Raw genomic sequence first — 14,208 nt, forward strand, 5'->3', positions numbered from 1 at the left:
AGCGGTTGTGCACAATGCTTGCTTCAGAAGACAACCACTCCTCCTTTGGAAGGAAAATGAAAAGGGGGGGGGGGGGTTAAGAGTTAGGAACGGGGCTAAAATAACTGTTGCACTTGTTGTTTTTTTTCCGGTTAGCAAAAGGCATTAGGAACAAAACAAATATTGAATTATAATGTAGACATGTGGTTGCAAATAGGACATAGAATTTGTTCCTGTCCCATGTCTCAACAGGGAGGGGCGAAATTTTGTCTTTTTTAATTATTTTTTTTAATTTTCACATTTGAAGCCACGAATAATAACAAGTACATACAGATAGCAACACTTCATCTTTTCTATGTCAAAGTACATTTTATGCTTAGTAAAATGTTTCTTGTTTCACTAAATTATCTGCCATAGGAAGGAAGCTATAAAGATTTTTGCTAAACCTTACAAAACTCGTTTAACACGTTAACACGCAGGTCCCATGTGCCCGACATCAAAATTTCTTATGAGGCCGCGTTGGTCCCATGGGACCGACGTTGTAATGTCTAATTCGAATCACTCTGGCAGGCCAACTGTCCTTCGCGCAAGCATATTTCATATTATAAGGGCCCAGCACGGCACCCTAGAATGCAACGGCACATGCATTTTTGGCAACTTGTAAGCAGCAAAGCCAATTTTTTTTTTATACCGCGTGAGGCACCTAAAAGTACCACCTGAAATAGCGAATAAACCAGAAACAGTAGCGATGTGAGGTTTGCGGGAAACAATAATATCAAATGGGGCTCGTAAATCGGAGGTATGGGGTGGGTCGAAAAATATCGACAAATGGTGCATCTGGAGCAAAGTCATATTTTTTTAAATGGAACGATATACAATAACATGCATAATATAAAAGAGCACACGCAGAGAAACACAACGCCGTTGGTCTCGTGCATCTACTGTACATAGGAACGAAGATATGGCCATGTGAAAATATGTAAACAAACTAAGAAGTGGCCCACTTGACCGTCAGTACCACGGCATGTAAGACTTCTCAGGTGCCTGACAGAACTGCCTTTACGCAGAGCAAGTTTTGATAGCAGGTCCACGATATCGTGTTAGTTCATAGCAAGCAGTCGTAGTGGTAAGAGCTAAGATTATGGTGTTCACAAACATAGAAAAAGCGGACATGATCCTGATTTATGGGGAATGGCGAAAGAATGCCTCAGAAGCCTACCGTGTGTACGCAGAGAGATATCCGGACAGACGACAGCCATCTCGACGTCTGTTTGGTAAGTTATTTATTAAATTAAGAGACACCGGAAGTGTAACACCACGAGCACGTGTGCGGAACAAGCCAACTACAGGTGAGGCAGGTGCAACAAATGTTCTCGCCGCTGTTGCTGTGAATCCGCACGTTAGCTTCCTTGAAATTGCCAGGGATGCTGGGATGAGTCAGCGAAGTGTATTGCGCATTCTGCACACACACAAGTTTCACCCATATCATATCTCCCTCCATCAGGAACTTCACGGGAATGATTTTGTGGACCGTGTTCGGTTTTGCACATGGATGTTACGACACGACACACCCAATTTGTCACGTATCCTCTTCACTGACGAGGCAACTTTTACCAATCATGGAAATGTCAACCTAAGGAACATGCACTATTGGTCGGTGACAAATCCACATTGGCTTCGCCAAGTGGAACGCCAGCGCCCATGGAGTGTGAACGTGTGGTGTGGTATAGTGGGTGAACATCTCATTGGCCCTTTTTTTATACAAGGGACACTGAATGCTGACCGATACATACAGTTTTTACAACATGAACTGCCTGTACTATTGGAGGACATACCACTTCAGACAAGGAGGGAAATGTGGTACCAACATGACGGGTGCCCAGCTCACAGTGCAAGACGCTCTACAGCATGTGTGGAAAATACATTTCCAAATTGTTGGATTGGACGTGGAGGGCCTGTCAAATGGCCGGCTCGTTCCCCAGATTTGTCACCGTTAGACTTTTTCCTGTGGGGAAAGCTGAAGGACATTGTCTACCGGGATGTGCCAACAACTCCAGAGGATATGCAACACCGCATTACTGCGGCGTGTAGGGACATTCCCTACGAGATGCTACATTCTGTGCAACGATCTTTGCATGGGCGCCTCGTTGCCTGTATCGCACCTGACGGCCACCACTTTGAACACACAGTTTGACAGGTTTTCGCTTCTTACGCAGTGGTTCTTCGACATACTGTCATGGTCATTTTCATTATGCTGTAACACTGTCAAATACATGGTGCTGACGATGTCTACTGTATTTTTTCTTCCTTTAACACGTTCTGTCTTCATCTTGCTCAATGGCTTCCGACATCTCATACTTGTACATGCCATGGTACTGACGATCAAGTGGGCGACATGTTAGTTTGTTTACATATTTTCACATGGCCATATCTTCGTTCCTATGTGCAGTAGATGCATGAGACCAACGGCGTGTTTCTCTGCGTGTGCTCTTTTATATTATGCATGTTATTGTATATCGTTCCATTTAAAGAAATATGACTTTGCTCCAGATGCCCCATTTGTCGATATTTTTCGACCCACCCCATACCTCCGATTTACGAGCCCCATTTGATATGATTGTTTCCCGCAAACCTCACATTGCTACTGTTTCTGGTTTCTTCGCTATTTCAGGTGGTACTTTTAGGTGCCTCACGCGGTATATATATTATTATTGTTGATATGAAGCATGTACAGGGCTCGAAAAATTCCGGTCACCATGGTGACTAAAAATTTCAGCCTGGCGACTGTGATCTTATGCTGTAATATGTACGAAATTTTGATGATTCTAAGTTCAAATTACAGTACAGCGTAAGTTAGCAAATGATTTTTTTTCTTTCATCAACGTTGTGAACATTCCATAGAGTCAATAACAATTTCTTTCCCTTTGTTGTTGCAAAAGTCGCACAACACAAATTTGAAAATGTAGTCATGAAAACCATAACATATATTTACACCAGGTTTTCTGCATTATAAAGCCTCATCCATTGAGATATTCTTTCAATACTTAAAGTTATCAGTTCACTCCATACAGAAAATTATATAAATTAATAACTGACTGAAAGCAGCATTCAAATTTTTCCAGGAATGAACTTCTGAGTAAGAAAAATATGTAAGAAATTATCGAAGGGTCATAATTAGACATTTGATGACTGATGCCATGTCAGTCTGTCATTTGCGACCAATATTGGCATGTGCAACATTTGATGAATTTTTGACACGATTTTATGGGTTGAGTGAAAAGTGCCATTTTTGGGACATATCTCCGTATATGGCAACACTAGCAGGTCGAAATATTGCCAACAAACGCATGCAACATGTGTTCCAAGTATTGGCTATACATTTATGTGAAAAATGAAGATTTTGTGCTGATATTGGAATTTTCAGAGAATCCTAGTCTGCCCCTGGTTACATTGAATTCTCTTCGCTCACTTTCGCCACATGATTATGATTCAGCATAATTCCAATAAAAATCCCCTGCTTCTGCTGTACCTCACAAAGCAACTGTTTTACAACCAGTCAAACACCAACAAATGATCCCACAAATTGTTTAAGAGTTGGTATTTATTGTTGAAAATCAGTTCTCAGATGTTTTAGCAAATTAACAATGTTTTTTAAAATAATGTAATTGCTTTTATTTAGATAAATGCTAACATAAATTTATGAACCCAGTAATAGCCTGCCGGATTAGTTTAGTGTAGAAAAACCCAGTGTAAATATCTCTTACGATTTTCATGATATACATTTTCAAAGTTTGGATTGCGTGACTTTTGAAACATACTGTAGTATGCACAATTGCTAGTAGATGGTTTCCTGGCACCTAGCTTTGAAGAAAAATTTTCGAGCACTGAGCATGTATATTCCTTAGAACGTCTTATGGGTAAGTAACCTGATTTCGCTCATTATTTAAATACAGCATTTTAATATATTTATTTATTTTTAATTTATTTGTGGTATTTGTATATATAATAGACAGTGGTATTGGTGCATCAACACTGAGGCTATTTGCTCCTATGTAACTTTATGGCGAGGCGTCCCTATAAGAATGGGGACAATATTTGCATTTGTTGACTTTACGCTATTTTCACCAATTATGTGAAATATGTTTCATTTTTTTAAATATTTTTTTATATTTTTGAATTATTTTTTATAATATGCACCAACTTACGAGATAATCTTTAGCATACATTTTAAATATGTATTCATACAATGGCATATATTTTGGGAACATAGAAAAAAATATAATACAGCACATACAGTACATAATATTCATATTTTTGTAAACAAAATGAGTTACACTACTGCATTGCAAATATTTTCACAAAACTTTTGAAAAGTTTCAGTCAACACTTGAAAACTGTGATCACTCCACGTGAACTTTATTGAAGCCAGGAATACACATATGTGGTTTACCTTCACACCCTTCCCAAAAGTAACAACCTTCTTCACTTTATTCGCTGCTGTTTTTCGTCCTTCTCTTTCAGAGACCAATTTGTTTAGAATACGTCTAACTAAGCAGGTCAAATTCATTGTTGCTTTTTAATCGCCGGTGGAGCACTGAATGAATGTTTCCCTGTTGTCGCCGCGTTGGTCCCATGGGACCGACACACTATGATTTCGATTTATTGATATAATAAGAACCAAATTTGAAATTTGATAACATGATGTTATTTTGCAACAGAAACACTACCCAATGGCATTAACGGCGCTGTCAATGAATATTGAAAATTTAATCCTGCAGTTAACGTGTTAAATGGACTGGGACTGAGGTAAAAACTGCATAAGCGCCACAGGACTGTAAAGGTTGAAGTCTGGCAGTAGAACTCACTATTGATGGTCTAGCCCAGGGGTCTTCAACCCATGGCCCATGAGCCATAGCTTTGCCGTGGCCTGTGCCCATTTGAAAAATTTAGTATAGACATGGCGGACGAGATCGACTGTGTGTAGGTTTGTGCGGAATTTCACCTCCACATTTCTCTGGCAAAACCTAACATCTGATTTTGTGCTATGAACTAAATTGTAGCCAGAGCCCCACTGACTCATGTGAGCAACAAACTCTCTCAAATTGGAAGCGGGGAACCACAAAAAGAAGCTTTTTTACAATTACGAGACATCGCATTTTCCCGAGGAACACTCTTCTCAAGCGGTGACCACGATCTTCCGACTCAGTGTTGCTACCTTCGGACGAGAATGACCTCCAAGAAGAAAAAGAGCAGCATCCTGGACAAGAGATGCAGCCTCTTGGAGGCAACTATCAGCAAGTTGGACTCCAAAGTGTCGGAAGCTTTGAAGTCCTTGCCACCTTCTCAGTCCACGGAAAAAACGGCCACAGCAGAGACAACTCCAAGCAGCACCATCTTGGAATTCCTCCAACAAGATATAAAGGAGCTTAAAGGCCGGATACTGGAGCTGCGTTTGGACATGGACAACTTTCACAACAGAATGCTGTCTCAGGAGGAAGTAATAGACGCCGCTGAGCAGTACAGTAGAAGAAACTGCCTCCTCCTCCACGGCATCTCGGAAACGCCAGCCGAAGATACGATGAAGGTTGTCATGGACACTTTGTCCACGAAACTTGGCATCAGTCTCGGTGCCTCCGATGTGGATCGCCTGCACAGGTTGGGCCCCAAACGTACTCGTACGTCGGCCGAAGTTGTACAGCAGGGGCACCGTCCGATCATCGTGAAGTTCCTGAGATACCAAACTCGGGAGCACGTGTGGAGAGCCAAGAGGAAACTCAAAGGAAGCGGCCTCCTGATAACAGAATCCCTGACGGCAACGAGGCAGCAACTTCCCCGCCGTGCCAAGGAGACGTTCGGGGTGAGGAGCTGCTGGACGTCCGATGGCCGGATCATCATCCAGGGCAGCAACGGCAGGACAAGCATCAACACAGCTCGCGAGTTCGAATCTCTCCTACAGCACTAAGGTGAAGCAGCAAACTGCAACGACGGAAGCGAAATGAAAGAGAACGAAGGACATCTCATAAATCGCCACCAAATGTACTGGATCTCTGAGTTTATGTACTGTGTTTGCATCCGTGTGTTCTTCTGTGTTTTCATACTTAAGTGTATGTGTTTATGTGTGTGTGTGTATTTTAATCATATTTCAAGTGTTTATGTCGAGTGTGTGTGCGTTCATGTCAAATCTGTGCAAGTGTTAAAAGTAACATGCGGGTGTTCTCCAGTTTATTTTGGTCATCCACTTCAATACATGCAGCAAGAGAATCCTGGTTTCAGTACTGGTAAGTCCAATAACATATCTTATTTTCACTCCCGGACCAGCCTAGTTGTTTTTGTAACTATTTTAAAGAGATGGCAACACTAAGCCCAACCACGGCCTATTTTATGAAGCTATGCCAAATGGAAGTCGAGTCCAGCACCCAACCCTCTGCCGACCCTCCCTCGCTTTCTCTTCCCCATTCCCACCCTGCTGTAACGGTACTGAAGGAGGAGCTAGCCAAACACCCAAGGGCATTCCACGCAGCGCACGTCAACTGTCAGTCTTTTGTCCCACTACGACGAATTCCTAACTATTTTTGCCCCTCTTTCTTGTGATGCAATTCTAGTGTCGGAGAGCTGGCTTGTTTCATCGATCCCAGATCACCTGGTCAGCATGCAGGGATACAGGCTTTATCGTTGCGAGAGGATAAACAAAAGAGGCGGAGGCTGTGCAATATATGTAAAAGAAAACATTCCCGTTAAAATCCTCTCTCGTTCGCAAGGAGAATACTCGAGTAGTTCGGAATATTTGATCCTTGAGCTAAATGTAAACAACCAAAAAATCCTCCTCAGCGGAGTGTATCAACCCCCGAAAACTGATTTTGAAAATTTCGAAAAATAAATATCTAATCTTTTACCGATATACGAAAATTCTATTATCCTTGGTGACGTAAATTTCGACCTCTTGACCTCCAAACCGGAAGTACGAAATTACAAAGACACCATATCGTCTCTCAACCTATCAGCCTGTTCGTTAAAAGCCACACATCGTTCTCATCAAAGTGAAACGCTTATTGACCATATATTAACAACCAACCAACTAAAAATTCTAAATTTCGGACAATTTCCAGTCCCAGGGATATCGAAGCACGATCTTAATTTGCTTTCCTATTCTCTGAAAACATATAAATATAAACCAAAAGTAATCTCCTTCAGAGATTTTAAACGGCTTGATATTCGAGCCCTGAATATTGAAGCAGGATACATGCCATGGCACCTCGTGTCCTCTTTTCAAACAGTTGACGAGAAAGTGAATCTCTTAAACTCCCTCATCCTTCATATTTACAACAAGTACGTGCCCGTGAAAAGAAAAAGAGTTTCGAGACCTCCCAGCCCGTGGATCACCCCCGAGATTCTGCAGCTGATGTCCCGTAGGGATGCAGCTTACAGGCGGTATAAGTCCACACTCAAAGCAAACCTGGAATCAGTACACGATTATTTCGAAGAATACCGCATTCTTCGGAGTCGGTGCATGCAGGAAATACGAAGGAGAAAGTTTTGCTTTGCGGGACAACTATTAAACTATAGATCGCAGCCGAAATCGCTGTGGAATAAACTTAAAATGTTCGGCGTTGGGAAAAAATGTGATAGTAATGAAATTGTTGGCATCTCCACAGAAGAACTAAATGGCCACTTCCAAAACGTATCAGGTATAAATCCTGAAACTAAGAAATGTACAATCGACTCCATAAGTGTTCATAAAAGCAACAACAACAATAGTTTCGATTTCTCTTTTATAACGCATGAAAAGGTCCAAACTACAATTAATAAAATCAAATCCAATGCAACCGGAGCAGACGAAATTTCTAACATGTTAAAGTATATCGCTACCCACATCTCACCCGCAATTGCAGATATTTTCAACACATCCCTGTACACTGGCGCATTCTCAAGCATTTGGAAACTCGCTCACATACGCCCCCTGGCTAAAATCACCAACCCAGTAAGCGCTCAAGATTTTCGACCGATCAGTATTCTCCCAACTTTGTCAAAAGTATTTGAAAACATCGTTCACGACCAAATTTTTAACGATGTGCAATCGAAAAAATTGTTAAACCCCTTCCAGTCCGGTTTCCGCCCACATCACAGCACCAGCACAGCGCTCATTAAAGTGGTGGATGATGTAAGGTCGGCGATGGATAAGAGATATTTGACAATGCTAGTTCTCCTCGATTACAGCAAAGCCTTCCAAACCGTAGACCACGATATCCTTCTGGCGAAATTGTCATCTTATTTCAACTTTTCCCAACCCGCTCTTGACTGGGCTCGCTCATATTTAGCAGCCAGACAGCAACGCACATTCGTTTCTGACAATAAGTCGTCGTGGCTGCCGACGAATTGCGGTGTACCCCAAGGTAGCGTCCTGTCTCCGCTGCTGTTCTCCATGTACGTAAATGATATATCTGGAAACTTTCAATCGACAAATTACCATCTGTACGCTGATGACGTCCAATGTTATTTGTCGTTCCCTACAACAAACATCAATATGGCCATCAAAGCCCTAAACGCTGATATTATGAACGTCTGCAAGTGGTCTCAGGCAAACGGTCTGCGAGTAAATGCTGAGAAAACGAAATGTATTTTAATTGGCTCACGTCAGCTCATTTCCACAACAGAGAAGTCCTCCATCCCTGACATTCTTGTCGAAGGAAACCCCATTTCGTTGTCGCTTTCGGTCAAAGACCTGGGAGTCGTTGTGGACGAAAACCTCACTTGGAGTGACCATGTGAAGGCCATATGCAAAAAATCCTACGCAGCATTACACTCGCTGTACCGCCTTAAAAATATTTTACCACAAGAAGTAAAGAAAACACTCGTGGAGTCCTTAGTTCTGTCTCATATAGACTACTGTGACTTGACATATATTGACCTCAACGGTTGATAACCGTCGCTGCGCTTAAACTTGCAGAACGATTATCAATGCAAATAAAATTGCGTAATTAACGATAACCGTTATATTTAAAATAAATACAATACAGGCGCAGAAAATCTCACAACTTCCATCACCATTTTTAGTACTTATTATTTCTCGTTGCTATGGTTACATCAATTTCATTTCTTGTATTTTATACAGCGTGATAAGATGATTATAACAATATCTATAAAACAAACATGCATGAGTTAAAAACATCAATAACATAAATAACTTTGAACATGACAGTTTGAGAATAGGACAGTCTCAATCTCTCCCCTTCTCCTGGAAAAAAAAATGAACATAACATTTTTTTTTTTTTTTTTTTTTACATAATATATAAGATTTGAGTCCTGCTTTTAATATACACTCATCAGGATAATGAGAAAATTCACTTGACATAATGAACCAATTCACAAATTTACAATACTCTTTTTACTAAAGTTCTGAAAATGTCATCTTAGTGTTCGAATTTACAGCTACTTATGCATTACTTCATAGCAATTACATTAGTTTAAGCAATTCTTCTTTTTTCTCATCAGAACAATTAAATTTCTTGATATTTGACAAGTTCTGCCTTGTTGTTATCTTCTTTCCATCCATAGACATCAAAATTGTATAATTGTTTTTCACAGCATCAACTATATAGGGTCCAAGCCATAATTCCATAAACTTATGAATTTTCTTGTTAATTGCACTACTATGTTCATGATTTTTCACTAAAACAATATCACCTGGGACAATCTTCAATTTATTAGCATCACACTCAATAGTTTTGGGTTTATATCTTTCCTTAATACGTGCTTTGGCGATAAAATACTTATGTTTCCAGGGCAAAAACTTTAAATCATCTGGCCAGTTAATTTGATTGAGAATTGAATCTTTTAATTCGTGATGAAGTAAAAGTTCACTAGGTGTGAAACCTGTTATTTCCGAAACTGAATTATTTAGAAGTCCTGTTACATGAGTCAAATATTTTACCCAGTCCTGATGATTTTGCGAAGTATATAATCGTAACAATCGTATTAACTCTTTGTTGTACCTTTCCACAGGATTTGCGAAAGGCGAATAAACTGAAGTGGTGATATGTTTTATGTTACAGTCATCCATATATAACTTCCATTCCTGTGATTTAAATTGGGAACCGTTATCTGATAATATTACCTTACATGCTGGATAGTGGTAAAAATACTGGAGCTTGAATTTGTTAATTATTTCACGTGACGTTGCCTTCCTTAACGGATAAACCATTAAAAATTTGGACATCGTGTCAACTATTGTTAATATGTAACTATATCCTTGTGATTTGGGTAACGGTCCAACAAGATCTATTGATAGCATATCATGTGGAGTAGTAGAATATACATGCAATTCATCCTTACTAATTTTTGTGTGAGCTTGTTTAGTTTTTGCGCATGTTAGACAGTCGTTCAAATACTGCTTGATACTAACTTTCATTTTAGGCCAATAATATAAACTTCTGCACTTATTAAATAGTTTATAGTATCCAAAATGACCTTGTAAGTCATGGAATTTATGAAGAATTTTGGGTACAACAATAATAGGTACTACAAGTTTCCACTTGTCTTCTTTCAAATGTTTAAGGAATAATATATTATCTTGAATCGAATATTGCCTTTTTATATTCTTCGACAAATTCCCATTTTGTAACTTTTGTACAATGGCACTGCAATAAGAATCCGAATTTTGACTTTCTTGCCAAAATGTTACACTATCTTCGTCAAGAAAATCAAGACTTATGTTATTTACATATAGTTCCGATAGAGTTGAAAAACCTGTACTTAAATCAGGATATCTGCTTAAAGCATCTGCAGCTTCATTAGATTTTCCCGGCACGTGATATACATTATAATCAAACATTTGTAATTTCAAACTCCAACGATTTAATCGTGGATTCAAAGTTTTAGTAGATTCTAGCCAAGATAAAGATTGGTGATCGGTAAACAATTTCACCTTAGTTCCAGCTATGTAAATGTAGAATTTTTCGAAAGCAAATAATATCGCTAAGCATTCAATCTCGTGAGTATTGTATGATAACTCATTGCCTTTAAGAGATCTGCTAACGTATTGAATTATACGTGGTCCTTCTTCAGAATTTTCAGTTGAGTCTTGCCATAGAACAGCTCCTATTCCTTTCTTCGAACCGTCTGTGTTGACATTGAAAGGCTTCGTGAAATCTGGTTGATACAAAGCCTTTGGAGATATCAGTGACTTGCGGAGGTTTTCAAAAACTGAAGCATGAACATCATTCCATTGCCATTTTGATTCCTTTTTCAACAGATCATACAAAGGCTGTGCCATTTCAGCAAATCCTTCAATAAACTTTCGCCTCCAATTAGCTAATCCTAAGAACCTTCTCAAGGAGCGTTTGTTTGTTGGAATTGGAAAATTAATAATTGCTGAATTCTTTGCAGGATCAACCATAATTTTATCACCGGACACTATGTGTCCAAGGAAGCAGATTTCTTTGTAAGCAAACTTACATTTGGAAAATTTAATAGACATACTGACACCCTTTATCTTTTGTAAAACTAGTTCTAAATGTTGCATATGTTGAGACCAATCTTTGCTGAAAATTAGAATATCATCCAAATAACAAACAACAAAATTTCTGCAATCGGTGGAGAATATTTTATTCATCCTGTCCTGGAACACTGAGACTGCTGATCGAATCCCAAACGGAAGATAGCGGAAAAGATATTGTCTGCCTCTATAAGAAAAAGCTGTGTAAGGATATGAATCTTCAGTCAACGGTATTTGAAAATAACCGCATGATAAATCAATTGAAGAAAAGTAAACACATCCTAGGAACCTCTGTAACATTTCGTTAATTGCTTCTACTCTCACTTGTGGAGAGATAACATGTTGATTAAGTTTCCTAAAATCGATCACAGGTCTCCAAAGACCTCCTTGCTTTGGCACTATATGTAGAGGGTTAAGATATGGTGAAGAATCTTGGTAAATAATTCCCCATTTCTCCCACTTGGAAAGCTCTTCTTCTAAAGGTAGTCTCCTTGATATTGGTATGGGATAAGGTGTGCTTGTAATAGGTGTTACAGTATCTAATTGAATCTTGTAAGGTTCAACAATTGCTTTTCTAGGTTTATCTGAAAATTGTACGTGATAATACGACAGAAGTTTGAATAAATCAGCTTTCTGCAAATTGTCTAAATTATCATTTCTAAAAACAGACTCATAAATGGACTTCTTATCTGGCATATATTCTACATCATCATTCAAAGTTGACGCATCACGTAACAATCTACATGAATAACTTTCATTATCATTTAATGTATCTTCGGAACAAAAGTTAGACTTTATACAATACTTCAAATCTTCTGTAGAAGAACATTGCCTAGTTAAAACGGAGGAAATTTCCTTTCCTTTATCATTTAGCAAACTTACATTCCCTTCTTTAAAATCAATTACAGCTTTATATTTCCTCAAAAATGGAACTCCTAAAATGACATCGGCATTCAACTCTTTAAGAACAAAAAATTCCATAGAAAAGTATTCGTTCTTTATCTGCAGATTAATAATTTTACTGCCAACAACTTTACACTTCTTGGATCCAGCGAAACCGGTGAGTTTTACATCTTCCACGTTATCAAGTTTAATGTTACCAATATAAGACGATAGTTTACACCAAACGTCAAAATTTAAAACATTTGCCTGACTTCCAGAATCTATAATACAAACTACAGGTATTTGACAAATAATTCCATGAATAACTGGAACTTCAGTTAATGGAACCGGAATATCATAATCACTAACAGTCCATTCAGGTTCTTCTTCAAACCATTCCAATAAAAAATTCACTTGTAGTGGTTCCGATATTAAGTCTTTATCATCACGTACATTAATAATTTCCTGTGTTTGAAATGAATTTAGTTTGTTCAAATTTGGCCTCTCTGAAAGAAAGCAGAGTGAACGAGGCACTTCCATCCGCTCCTTTAATTTAAATTTGTTTTTGATTGGTAAGATGTTCCAATACCAGATTGTCGTGTAAAGGTCCTTGACACATTTGCAGAAGGAAAATTTGATATTCCAGAAGTTGTAGATGCATCTTGTGGTTGTAATGAAGTCACATTAACAGGTTGACTGTAAGTAGGAGCGAGAGCAGGCTCACTTGTATACTGCGCTTGCCTATTGTAGAAAATCCTTCCATTCTGACTACTGTTAGGAAACTGAGAACGTATAGCATCCTGATTATAATTCCTATTTGTAATGTCACCGGAAATACCAGAGTATGCATTATTTCTTTGGAATCTGAAATTATTTCTGTTATTATATGTAAATCCTGAATAGCCACGATTATTTCTACGTCCTCTAAAACTACCATTGCTACCTCTAAACTGTCCATATCTTGAATTAGCATTGCCAAATTCATTAGTAAAAGGTACTTGGGCATCCATCGAAGAAGTCTGAGTAGAAGATGAGCAAGTGTTTTTGGTGTGTTTAACATTAATTTGCTTGACACTAAATTTTGATTTCATACTGTCAGGATTCTTGTTGGGTTTAACCTTACTACTATTATCGGTTTCTTCCGGTAGGAAAATAAGTCCTCTTCTACTAGTTCGGACAACATCTAATTTCCTTAACATAGTTGTTAACTGGTCCATAGAACGTATCTCATGACAAGTTATGTTATTAGCTATATTATTTGGTAACTGGCTAATAACTAATTGAATAACATCCAATTCGTTTGGATTCTCAACTAAATTGCAATAATTTGAATATGTTTTCAACGCAAAGCTTTCTAAATCACCATGTACTGTAGGATCATACTTCCTGTTCCTTAATACTGATAACTGAGACTGTAGTATTTCCGGACTTGCAAATTGTTTCATGAATTCCCTTTGAAAATGATCATATGAAGAAAACATACGTTTGTGAGTTCTATACCAGTACGCAGCTCTGTTGGTGAAACACTGCTGAATACTCTGTAGCCTTTTGTTAATTGGAATGCCCATAAGATCAAGCATAGAATTAAGATGTTCTAGATATTCTCGAGCCGATTGGTCTTCTATTTTCCCAGAAAATTTGGGTAAATGAGACAGTTCATTTATCTTTACATATCTGTTTCCTCTATCCCCAACAGTAATTACAGGTAAAGACGTTGGAGAAATACAACGATCAAACTGACTTTGTGGATTATCACAGTAATTGTTATTTGTATTTGACTCATTAACACCAATTTCAGCATTTGGACAACTTGTGCCAGTCATTAAATTTGAATTACGCCTTTCACCTTGAAACCA

At 38.6% G+C, this 14,208-nt stretch overlaps 1 protein-coding gene across 1 annotated transcript in view; it reads left to right on the forward strand.

Moving 5' to 3' along the window:
* LOC145982729 (nuclear pore complex protein Nup205-like) overlaps positions 1-14,208 on the forward strand; it is a gene marked incomplete at its 3' end in the record, with an annotated part of 239,435 nt that overhangs the window by 13,453 nt on the left and 211,774 nt on the right. The gene's annotated exons all lie outside the window — the stretch shown is intronic.

The sequence above is a fragment of the Lepisma saccharinum genome, unplaced genomic scaffold (genome assembly GCF_977018435.1).
Source record: "Lepisma saccharinum unplaced genomic scaffold, izLepSacc3.1 HAP1_SCAFFOLD_378, whole genome shotgun sequence".
Lineage (NCBI taxonomy): Eukaryota > Metazoa > Arthropoda > Insecta > Zygentoma > Lepismatidae > Lepisma > Lepisma saccharinum.